This window comes from Thunnus albacares, chromosome 22 (assembly GCF_914725855.1).
Source record: "Thunnus albacares chromosome 22, fThuAlb1.1, whole genome shotgun sequence".
In the NCBI taxonomy this organism is placed as follows: Eukaryota; Metazoa; Chordata; class Actinopteri; order Scombriformes; family Scombridae; genus Thunnus; species Thunnus albacares.
Genome location: NC_058127.1, coordinates 4506927 through 4520095, shown reverse-complemented (window position 1 = coordinate 4520095; position 13169 = coordinate 4506927). Strand labels below are relative to the sequence as shown.

The 13169-nt window shown below is 37.0% G+C and overlaps 1 protein-coding gene across 1 annotated transcript in view; it reads right to left on the bottom strand.

The window, feature by feature from the left end:
* LOC122974064 (FH2 domain-containing protein 1-like) overlaps positions 1-8236 on the bottom strand; it is a 32829-nt gene extending 24593 nt beyond the window's left edge. Inside the window, exon 1 of the mRNA XM_044341908.1 lies at positions 8065-8236. The gene's annotated coding sequence lies outside the window, so the exon portion shown is untranslated. The remainder of the gene's footprint in view (positions 1-8064) is intronic.
* Positions 8237-13169: the final 4933 nt, after the last annotated feature.

The window sequence follows — 13169 nt, the reverse complement described above, 5'->3', positions numbered from 1 at the left end:
AGTGAAGGGGTTAGCTCCAAAGTTAGCAATAATGGGTTAGCCTAACCTGCGACGTTAAACAGAGAACTAGAGAACGGAGAAATGTGCGGCTGCTAATCACCCCCTACCCAACCCCCCCACCAGACCAAACCACTCAACCTAAAGGAAACACTGTACTTGTTTAAAATAACAATAACTCTGCAAATAATCACAAATCAACTTTATAATTATAAAAAATATTCTTTGTTGGCCAGAATTTATCCAGTCTATTTTAAAAGGAGCTGAACTACGTTCTCTGGAAGCTTGTTCCATGCATTTACAACACAAAGTGTGACTCGGCAAACTGGGATTATAGTAACTTTTGTACAATATAACCGTGGCATATGGTTATGGGAATCACTGGTTGCTATAGCAACATTCATAGAGCTGGACTGCGAAGCTAATATGGCCGCCAGTGAAAGTGTACACACACACAAAAAAGTCACCACAAACCTGTTTGAGAAATAATACACTGACAAATATTTACACTACAAATGAATTTGACCTCTCAAGGGAGGACACACACACACACACAACACACACACACACAACACACAAAGATATCACAGCATTCAAATCTTTTACTAATCAAACATCTGCTTACACACACTCAAACACACATACACACTCAAACACACCTATATGAGGCTGAAGATGATGACTAACGCTCTGCCACCCGCAGTGACTCATGCTGTGTGACAAGTTATTATTACATGACAGCTGATTAATGAAACAAAGATTATCCGGAACAACCAGAGGTTTTCCAACTTTCTTGACATGTATCTCATGGAAGATGAAAGCTTTTAAGGCAATTGTGAAAAAAGTAAATCATTAGATTATTAATAGTGAAGCATCAGTGTTAGAGCAGCATGTTACTGTTGTAGCTGCTGGAGGTGGACCTAGTTTACACTACTTTATATACAGTTAGCTAGTTTAGTCCAGTGGTTCCCAACCTAGGGGTCGGGCCCCTCCAAAGGGTCAGCAGATAAATCTGAGGGGTGGTGAGATGATTAATGGGAGAGGAAAGAAGAAAAAACAAAATTCTGATACACAAATCTGTTTTCAGTTTTTGGACTTTTTCTCTAATCTTTGATTTATGGTGAAATATTGGATCATTTGAACATGTATTGAAATGAAAGCATGTGAGAAGTTTAGAGGGAAAAATCACTATTTGGTGGAGCTGTTAACAACTCATAGACATGTGAAATGTGACCCCGACTACACACTGCTTTTTGTAAGACGTCAAAAGCCAAAAAGGTTGGAAACCACTGGTTTCATCTTTAACAACGTGTTGTATTTTAAAAGCTTGTTATATTATCCATTGTGTCAAATCTTCATCTGAAAAGTAACTAAAGCTGTCAAATAAATGTAGTGGAGTAGAAAGCACAATATTTCCCTCTGAAATATAGTGGAGTGAAAGTATAAAGTAGCATCACATGGAAACACTCAAGTAAAGTACAAGTATCTCAAAACTGTATTTAAGTACAGTACTTGAGTAAATGAACTTGTAAAAGTTGTGTAGCCTTGAGCTAAAGGTAAGGCAGAGCTGGTTTATGAGGACACAAAATAGTGTGCGTGATCAAAAACAGCACTTAATTAACCTCCTAAAATGAACTTTGGTTGATATAAAGATATGTTTGTTTGCACACTGATATTCCAGAGCTTTTAGTAAATATAAAACTTATAAATTCATAATCACTATTAGGAGAATGAGAAAGATATCTTACAAGTCGGAAAAATTGTGTTCCTTCACCACCATGAACACACACACTGTAGTTTATTTTGACTCAATCCCACACACATCATCCTGCTGCCAGAAAGAGCAAAAATGCTGAAAATAGTGCCCAACAGATGAACAATTTACTCTTGTTTGAGTAACATTTGTTAAAAACTATAGTGCCTAGCTGTTTTAGGAAATTACTGAGCCTTTTTTAAAAATGAAACTACATATTTGTGACCAGTATTAAAAGATCAACATCATCAGGCACCAACTGACAACCAACCAAACAGCTAAACATCCCTTCGGGGCAGGGTAGGGATGGGAAGGGAAACTTCTGCCACCTGCAGAAGTTTCCAAATGACTCAGCAGTCGGCAGGTGTGTCTCGGACACAGAGGAAGGTGAGTGGGGTGAGGAGGCTGATGAAGAACTTTATGCAGACAAAACCACTTTTACAAGTCCACATATACCAGAGAAGTCACCTCAATATAAAATTATCACACCGATGTCCTGCAAGAGAGGGATTAAGTTGACTCAGAGGTGGGTCCCTGTATACCTTACCTGTAGAAAAGATGCTAATACAGAAACAAAAGCCACCACTGCTGACAGCACCATTAATGCTGTTAATGCTTTTTCCAAAATGCTGCAGCTATCAATTTTAGAGTTTCTCCAGTGACTCGGCGGAAAATCTCTGGCATTTTAATGTGACATTAAGGAAAGTTTTGGATCCAACATGGTGAGACGGGACAAAATAAGTGCTAGTTTGCTGGACGAGCGAGACACCCAGACCCTCGTCTCTAATCCCCGGTGGTTGACACTGAGGTTGAGTTCAGATAGTTTCCAGCCAGAGATGAACGTCAGCACAGATCCTCCATCGCTGTGGCTGTTTTCCACCCACGCAGTTTGAGTTTCTGCAGGTGGTTTCTATATCTGTTCTGCCATGATTATTAAAAGAAAATAAAAAAATAAAATCCTCTACAGTAGGAAAGAGCTTACAGACGGAAAGTCTTAAAGAGGACATATTATGCACATTTCCAGGTCTATATTTATATTGTGGGTCTCTGGGGCTTAAAAACCTCCTTATTTATCTTATACTGGCTCTTTATGCAGCCCCTCAGTTCAGCTTCTTTCTGAAACAGGCTGTTTCAGCTCCTTCTCTTTAAGGCCCCCCATCCTGATCAGGAGGAAGTAGAGGTAACTTTGCAAATGAAGCGTCAAGAGCAGGTTGAAGCCCTGGCTTTTGACTTGCAGGCAGTTTTTCATATTTTTTACACATACGTTCACCTCAAGTTTTGGGACTTTGACCATGTTTAACATCTGACTTAACAGTATAAAAATAATCACAAAAAGCATAATATGTCCCCTTTAAAACAGCTAATTGAACGGCCTCACTTACAGCCAGCAGATAAAGAAAAGGAAGATACAACTGTGAGCAGTTATTACTAGAACATCATTTACACCTTGTGAGCACAGAAACGTCTGATTAGCAACCTGACAGTATCGTAATGAAGCTGTTGCTGGAGCTCCGAGGGCTAAATTAGACAGAGAAGAAACTGCTCCAAACAGCAACACATGAGTCACAGCAGGGTTTAAAGCCTTTCCCCCCCTTTTCTTATAATTTCTTTAGGTTTACAAGCTGGCTGGTTGCTGCTCAGCATTCTGACAGATTATCTCCTGCACTTTCTCCAGCAGTGACAGATCTCCTAACGCCTCAGTTTGAGGATTACAGCAGCGGGTCAGCAGACCACACTGCCAAGACTGAATATCCAGAAACTGAAAACAGCATACATGTCCAGAAACTACCCTGACATCATGTAGCAATGATTAAAAAAGTATCCAGAAAGGACACAGGAACTATTCCAGAAATGAAGCACAAGTTCTACAAAAATGTAGCCCAGAAATAATTCAGAACATCTCCAGAAAATATGCAAGAAACCACCCAAAAGAAATCACGGGCACAACCTTGAAACTACTTTAAATTTTGCAGAAACTACCCACTCTTACTTCACAAGAGGAAACAGGTGCAGTTCTCTAGAGCTGCGACTGATGATTATTTTCATTATCGATTAATCTATCAAATATTCTCTCAATTCATCGATTTGTTCTTTGGTCCATAAATGTTAGAAAATGGTAAAAAATGTTTTCTAAAGCCCAAGGTGACGTCCTCAAATGTCTTGTTTTGTCCAACCCAGAGATATTCAGTTTACTGTCACAGAAGACTGAAGAAACCAGAAAAAAATCACATTTGAGAAGCTGGAAACAGAGAATATACTTTTTTTTCTTTAAAAATGACTCAAAATGATCAATCAATTATTAAAATAGTTGGCAACTGTTCGATTAATCAACTAATCATTGCAACTATAAACTTCGCCTGCACTGAAATCCAGTCTGGTGTTCTGCCTTTAAAAAGAAAGCAGTGTCTATGTTCTCCAGAGCAAAGTCACAGTTGACGGTGAAATTTTGGCATTTTTGCTGAAGAAATGACTGAAACAATTCTTCGATTATCAAAATGCTGATTAATTTTCTGATGATCAACTAATAGATCAATTTTTTCATGTCTAAAACAATTACTGAAGAAACAGTGAAAGAAACTACCTCAGAGTGTATCCACAAATTCTTCAGAAACTATCCAGACCCACAGATGCTGGGTACAACAGATTAGACGCACACACACTTTCAGTCACCGTGGAAACCACAGTAAAACTCCCCGAGGAGGAGAAGGCCTCTGTCTTATTTACCAGACAAACAACAGTAAACACATGTGTGTGTGTGTGTTGTTGATGTGATGGAGGAGAAACCAAGGACCCCCCACATTGATGTGGCTCAGAAAAGCTGCTTTTTAAACAACATTAGCATTAAAAAACATCAGTTTTGGCCGAGTTTTTGGCTCTGTTGTACCAAAAAAAAAAGTGTTAAAAAAGTAGAAAAATCCTCTTTAAATCTCTTTCACGGCTCTACTGAGCGACTGACGGGTCCTTTCTTCACCAAAGGAAGCGAGAGAGATTAAGGTTTACAGCTGTGTTTTACAGTCAGGCAAAGCAAATGGCTGGCTGCGCATCGCTCGACTCTGGGGTTACCATGGCGACGGAGACAGGCAGTTCCCCAACAGCGACCTGTATCTAAAATGTCATCACTCGAGCTCCAGGCGGGTCAGGGGGGTCGGGGAAGAACACTCAACCCGCTGAGGGAGCACCGCGGCCTGGCCACGGTCTGCAGGGAGGCCTGGAGGGAGAACCAGCAGGAGACATAACCACACACACCTGTTTGACACACACTATCCAGGAATAAAAGAGATATAGCTCTATATCTTCCATTATTCCAGTAGAAAGCAGTCAAACAAGGCTTTCTCATAAGATTTTGTGACATTAGCATGAAGTCCAAAAGTCAAGATGAATTGTTGTTTGACAGGAATAATGTGCAGCAGGAAGTGAATTAGCATGCTTCATGTTTTGATGCTTGTTTAGTCAATCATAAACTTCCTTCCCAGTGGAAAACTGATCTATTAATTAAGTCTACCTTGGTCTCCCTCTACGACCTGCACAATGATTCAATAAATATTAGAGTTAACATTATTGTTCAATCTTTAGTCTCTATACTCAGTTTTTAATTCTATTCTATGTTATATTTTACCTACATTCTAAGCTATCTATGTAATTCATCTTAAAAGTGAGAAAGATTGAGTTCAATTCTGTTGAAATGATAGAAAAGACTTTCAGTACAGGTTCATAATTAACCAGTTCATCACCAAAAAAAGTTTGTTTAAAGTATTGATTTATTAAGCTGCAGGATGGTTCATGGATTCTTGTCCAGGTTTCTTAATTAGAGAGCATGTAAAGCAACTTTACTAGCAGATACAGTATAAATCCTGGATGTCAAGATTTTTCACATGATGCACTTATATCTGCTATAAAACTTGACAATTTATGAAAATAAGTGCAGCTTTGTGGATTTCAAGTTTGCTGAATTCATTAGATCATGATGTTGAGCTATTGAAGTTGTTAGTGTGGATTAAACTGATTTTTGAATGAAGTCTGGTGTTAGAGATGCTGCAGTTTGAACAGAAGGTTGCAGGTAATTCCTCAGCAGCTGAATTTCCCAGCTGAAGTGCCTTTGAGCAACACACACCCTTGATAGAAGCATCAAGTTCAAGTCTATAAAATTAAAGTTTTCATACATTAAGCTCAACATAAAATTGTGACTGTTTACAGCAGTTTAGTTTAGTTTCTCACGTTGGTGGTTTGAGTTATAATCTGTGTTGACTTGTGTCATGTGCAGTGAACGTTGCGACGCCCCGAGGCCTGAAAACCTGCTGAATACTAATATCTAATCGTCTCTGCAAATATACAGCAGTTTGTGTTTTAAATACTTCTGCTGCACTTATAAGCAAATGGAAAAGAGCTTATATACAGTTGACCCACAGAGCTCAGAGGAATACAATGCAGATTAGTAGACTGATAGAAAATGAATTGATTAAAATATGAATAACCTAACTGTAACATTTGCAGCTTTTCTGTTCATTATAAACTGAATATGGTGTTTTTGTTGGTTTTGTTGGCTGCTGATTAGAAATAATAAAGTTTATTTGGGTTTTGGCAATTTCACTGGAGAGACATGATAGATGAGAAACTAAACTTATCGTATTATTGTGGCTCCACAGTGGAAAAATATCATTAATCATCACAAAAACTTCAATTCCAACAGGGGATCTCTGTTGCATTTCATACCCCCCCTCGTTCTCTCCATATTTCCCTTCCAACCTAATTGCTGTTTTCTTCTGGAGAGTGGGTTGTTCTCTCCACTGAAATCTGTCTAATAAAGCCAAATAGGACAAAAAAAAAATCTTTGAAAAACAGACATTAGGAGGAGTCAGTGAGGAGCTCCATAAGCACACTATCAGGATGTTATTGGAGTTAAAAAGATTAAAAAATTAACAGAAACATATACTGCAACTATTTTGATCAGTTAATTTAGGGCTGCAACTAACAAATATTTACATTATACACAGAGTATTTGCTTGATTCATTAATTTGTTAGAAAACTGTCAAAAATGCCTGATATAACTTCTTAGAACCCATGGTGACGTCTTCAAATGTCCAGTTTTGTCTGATCAATAGTCCAAAATCCAAAGATATTCAGTTTAATATCATTTATGACACAGAAAAGCTTCAAAACACCACATTTGAGAAGCTGCAACTAGTAAATGTTTGACATTCTTCCTTCAAAATGACTAAAATGATCATTTTCTGCTAATTGGTTAATGGAAAAGGTGTTGCAGCTCTAAATTAATTGTTCATTTTTAAGGAAATATGCCTATCTCAGCTTCTCAAATGTGCGGATTTGTTCATTTTCTTTGCCATACAGGACAGTAAAGTATATATATTTGTGTTTTGGACTGTTGGTCGGACTAAACAAGCTATTCGAATACATTGATTTGGGCTCTGGGAGATTAAAATGGGCATTTTTCACTATTTCCTGACATTTTATTGAAGCTGTACTGAGCACCACATACTGAAGATAACATATTGGAATATTATACAGTTAGCACATAAGATGACGCCACTGCCCTTCTATAAATAGCAACTGGGCACCACTATACAGTATATCACTATCAGTATATCATTCAGTCATATGAATATACTGATTACAACAATAATACATAAAAAGTGCCTGAAATAGTGAGAATATTATAGAAATATTAATGAAGATGAAGTGCCACAAAGTCAGAAAAAACTCAGCGTGGACAAAGTGCAAATGACTATGAACATAATAGAGATAAACACCAAAAAAAACATCCAGAGCAACAAAGACAAATTTCATGTCTTTCAATGGTCGTTGGGCTGCAAAGAAACTCACTACAGGAATATTATGGGACATAAACGGTAGCAAAGAGTGATACACCAGGAAACTAAGCATCACAAAGCCATATAATAAAAACATTAATTATTAAGTAGAGTTTACCAGCAACACACGTGTTCTGAGACCAATAAAAACTCACATTGAGGAAATAGAGACGTTATTAACCGTAATTTAAAAGAATACACACCTTAAAGTCAGTATGATCTTACTACATTGCCGATATATTGTAGAGGTTGAACGCCACAATATAAACCACTATCATAGGACTGTTTTAGAGGATGGTTGTAGGCTTTTTGTAAGATAATGCTGGAATGTGGATGCAGTCTGGTTGCTGTGTTAATGAGCCTGTTAGCCTGCAGAGTAAATTCACTGCGCTTCATCTGATCAACACCGAAGTGAACAGACTGTCACAGAGAAACCAACAGGAGTCAAAGATACACAAGTGTGAGCTGATTTTTCCATCAAAACTTACCGGAGAAAAGGTCTCCGGCGGCGGGGACGATCCTCCGCAGAACTCCCGTTTAAAAAATGAGCAAAATTTACGGCAAAACAAGATTTACTGATCCAGTTTGACTCCGGTGGGCATCCAAAGGGCAGCGCGCGCTGTGCAGCAGACCGACACACTGACACTGTGTGTGCGTGAGGTGCGGGAGAGGGAGTGAGTGAGTGAGAGAGAGAGAGAGAGAGAGAGAGAGAGAGAGAGAGAGAGAGAGAGAGAGAGAGAGAGAGAGAGGTGGGAACCCCAGCCATCCAGCGCATGCGTGATCACTCAGGTGGAACGGGGAAGCGTTTTTCTCTCGTACACGCCCACCTGCGCACAAGTCACTCATCAGATTGGAGAAGGAATAGCTTCGTTAGTGCTTTAGATGTCCTAAATTAAATACATGTGGTAATTAACCAACTCGGAATATCCTTGTTGAGAATAATATTCCCTCAGTACAAATGTTCAGCTCTTCTATTTATGGTGACCTGAAATGGAAAAGGCATGAAGAATATCAGACAAATATTATATTAACAATAAAATGAAACAGGTCTAATTAAAAATTTTTCATTGAATATATCCTGTTAAGTTCAGTGTTTCCCAACTTTGGGGTCGGGACCCCAACAAATACAGGAAAAAAACAAACAAACAAACATATTTTGGACTCACAAAATTGTGATCTTTTAATTTTTGCTTTATTTCTTCGAAAGCTGCAAGATTAATCGATTAGTCAATCAATGGAAGATTAAACAGCAACTATTTTAATAATTGAATAATTGTTTTAGTCATTTTTTAAGCAAAAATGGAAAAAAGTAGCTGTTTTCAGTTTCTCAAATGTGATGAGAAACTGAGAACCACTGCTATAAAGGTTTAAACTGAATGTTTACTATTATTGTGATTTCTTTGGTCTAAACAAAGACACACATTTTCACTTATTTTCCATTGTATGTATTCCAAAATATGTTGGATTGATATGCACAACTTTCTATCTAGAAAAACTGGTCACATGTTCACACTTTATAATAGTGACATTTTAAGTATATTTTGAAAATAACTCAATGAACAAGAATGTTAATTTTTTTAATTGAACTATTTATAATTTTTGGCAGATAACATATACATAAAATGAAATGGACCAATAAAAAATGAACTTTACCTTATTTCTAATGGATATTGAGCTCTATTACAACTCTCTTGTCAAGTTGCAATATAAAAAAGCAACAAAGACCCAAACAATATTTAAAACATAGAATCATTGACTAATGTTACTTGATTATTACTTGATCATTATTTATTTATTGCTTTTTCTTCCTCCTCTGTGTTATTTTGTTTTTATTGAATGTAAAAAGCTTCTTGGACAATCCTTTTACCAAATGTTTTTTTAACTTTATTTTATTATGTCACATTGAATTCTCTGCCACTTTGTTTCCTCTTTTTGTTCTTCATAATTGTTTATATGTTACAGTTTTTTGAGTTTGACTGTTGTAAATAAGGTTGAGGGAACACAGACGCAGAGTTAGTGAATTTTACATTAAAGACTTCACTTGTGCAAAAAATAACTGACATCCAGTTGTGTGTTTGTGTGTGTGTGTGTGTGTGTGTGTGTGTGTGTGTATGTGTGTGCAGTCCAGATAAGCTCCGTCAGCTGCCCCGCCTTTGGCAACATCCAATCAGGGCTTCCTCCTCACACACAAACACATACACGGTTATCATGTATCAGCAGTTTCCCTCCTTTTTTTAAAAAAAAATATGATCAATAAACAAATAAATATCAATAATAAAAGGTCACAATAACACAAACGATTCAGAAAGACACCGAACAATACTTGAACAAACGTCAACAGCCATGCAGTGAGACTGTATTTAGTGACTGTGTTGCTTTAAATGCTGACGTCATCAAACTTACATGCTGATGTTTAGCAGGTGTAATGTTTATGTTCTCCATCTTAGTTTAGCATGTTAACATTATGGACTGGATGACATGTTGACTGTTATGTTACAAGTGTTCAGAGATGAAGTTCAGTTGAAGTTATTTTCAAGTCAAGTCAATTCAGTTTTATTTATATAACACCAAATCACAACAGAAATTATCTCAGGGCACTTTTTACATAGATTAGGTCTAGATTGTACTCTTTAATTTACAGAGACCCAACATTCCTCCATGAGCAGCACTTGATGACAGGAAAAACTCTCCTTTAATGGGAAGAAACCTCAAACCTCAAGCAGAAGGGGCGGCCATTTGCTTTCAGGGTTACAATTTGTCAGCTTAGATGCTGTGAAGCCGTCAGTCACTCAGACTAACAGTGATTGATTTGTGTCAGATAATATGCCTGTGATTTGCATAAAAAGTGAATGTTTGATGTTTTTCCTGCTTAGGGGAGCAAGAGTGAGCCAGAGTCTAAGTGAAAGGCTCACAGCTAACAGCACAGATAACAGGTTTTGATTTTTGGTGATAGCCTGTTGACCGTAAATTGTCAGTGAAAGTAGGTGCAGTCTCTTTGTCTTCCTGCTGAGGCTACATAACTAAACACAAAGTACAGCTGTCGTTAGTTATCCTGAGGGGAACATGAATATGTGAACCAAATTTCACAGTTGTTGAGACATTAAGGGGATCACCAAAGTCATCAGGATTCATCCTCTGGGAACCATGGACGTTTGTACAAAATGTAATCGCAACCCATCCAATAGTTGTGTTATTTTAGTCCAGACCAAAGTGGACTGACCGACATCCCTGCGCTGCTAGCATGTATAAAAGCAAAGATTAAAAAAGCGTAACTGTGTGTAGAATAACATTTTTTGCTCTCCTCTTTTCATGGTAATCATCTGACAACCCTTAAATTTTATCTTTTGACTCCAGATTGAGAACCACAACTGTGAACTACTGTAGTCCTGTCAGCTTTTTCCATGACCTCTGACCTTCAATACAGTTCAATACTTCACTGAGTTTCGGTCCAACAATGAACCTTTTTTTTTTAAAAAAGTTGAGAGGTTCGAAAGAGAGAGAGTCTTTGTTGAGTAACTTATTGCCAGCAGTGGAAGAAGTACTCAGATCCAGTAAAAGTCAATATCAATCAATATCACAATGTAAAAATACTTCATTACAAATAAAAATCCTGCATTTAAAATCCTACTTAAGTAAAGGTATAGAAGTATTACCAGTTAAGTACTAAAGTGAAAGTACTCAGTCTGTGACTGTTATATAAATAAATTTACCTAAGACAAACATTTCAATTCAACTAAGTACATACTGATAAGTCAGTGTGTAAGCAACATTTTATTGCTGTAGCTGCTCGAGGTGGAGCTAGTTTAAACTGCTTTGTAAGATAAATCTGAGGGGTTGTCAGATGATAGGTTGGGTAGGAAAGTTCTGCCACGTAAATTTGGGTTATTTTTTCAGAACCTTTCTTTCATATTTGCATTTTTGTGAAATATTGGAGGGTTTTACCTCATTCTCTCTGTAGTGGAGCTGCAAACAACTCATAGATATCTGAAACATGAAAAGGAGACACAAATACACACTGATTTTTTGTAAGATGTCAAAAGTCAAAAAGTTTGGGAAGGTAAGGCATTCTAAAATATTTGGTCCCCATTCTTAGACTATATTGGTGCTAGACTGGCAAACATGGTGTTCATGGGTGTGGTGGACCATAGATAGGAAACCACACAATGTACTAATGCACAACTGATTTCCTATGGGATTGTACAGATTACAATATGCAATTAACAACGCTGTACTGTACAAGAATGCAAGACTTGGATGTTGTCTCTGATGGGGGTGACCCCCTCTTTACTTATCTATATTATTTTATTTTATGATTTATTGGTTGTTCTGTATGTGTGACATGGCCTCCCCCTCCCCCCTGTTTTTATTACTGTTTAATATGTTGGTTTATCTGTGAATTTGTTTACACTGGTCTGTGTATTTGTTTGTGTCAAAGTGTTTCTGATGCTGTACTTTATGTAGGGAAGTGCAAAACTAACCCTTTGTTTCTTTCAGGCTTCCCCCTTGATACTATTTGGCTCGTTGGCCTGTTTTGTAGTTGTTTGTATATCAGAACGCTCAATAAAGACATTGACCAAAAAAAAAATTAAATAAAATAAAAGTAGTAAGGCTGTAAAATAATTGTAGTGGAGTATTGTATAGTATCAAGTAGCATAAAATGAAAATATTCAAGGGAAGTACAAGTACCTTAAAATTGTACTTAAGCACAGTACCTGAGTAAATGTACTTAGTTACAGTACTTAGAGCTTGTTGCTCTCTGTTCTGCTGTTGAAATGTTTGTGAAAATGAGCCTGGATGAAGGAAGAAACAGTCACACAGACAAACAGTGGACTCAGGTTTGTGTGTTGATGTTGCCTGGTGAATAATTGCCTCTATTTAAAGCAGTCAGAGCAACAGAACCACAAACAGACCAGAGATTCATTGTAAAATCACTTCACTAATCCCCCACACTTAGACAGAAACACACACATACTGCATACTAATCCTAACTGTGTTGTGAGTCTTTGGTTCACATTTCTTGATGTTTTATATTTTTTTACATCCTGGTTCAGCCAGTTTTTCATAAACATGACAGAGAGGAGAGTTTTACAGATGCAGGGATTTTTGTTGCAGTATCATGTTACTCTTAACGGATGTTGTCATCTATTAGATGCCCTGTAATTGAGAAAAAGTATATCTTTCATCTCAAAACTTTCTGCTTTCTACTCAAAATCTATACTGGTATTAGACGATAAGACAAGATGATTAACCTCAAATGGTGAACTAAGAAAATTATGCACTTTTACTATTTTTAAAAAAATAATTTACAAACAAAAATGTATTTTTTAAAATTTGAGAATAAAGTGCTTGACCTGAACAACAAAGAAGAAAATTAAACACGTTTGAATAAACTCAAATGTTCCGGCACACATTTTTACAATGAACACAATCTTATTTTCAAAGAAAAATGTAAATATTTGCTATATTTTACCAGCAATAATTGCAGCATTTTTTATTGTTATAAAGATCTGGTTATGATTTATGTTATGGGTCTCTGCTTTCCTGGAAAGAACTATATAACGTGATGGTAATAACAGATAAAGTTATTTGAATT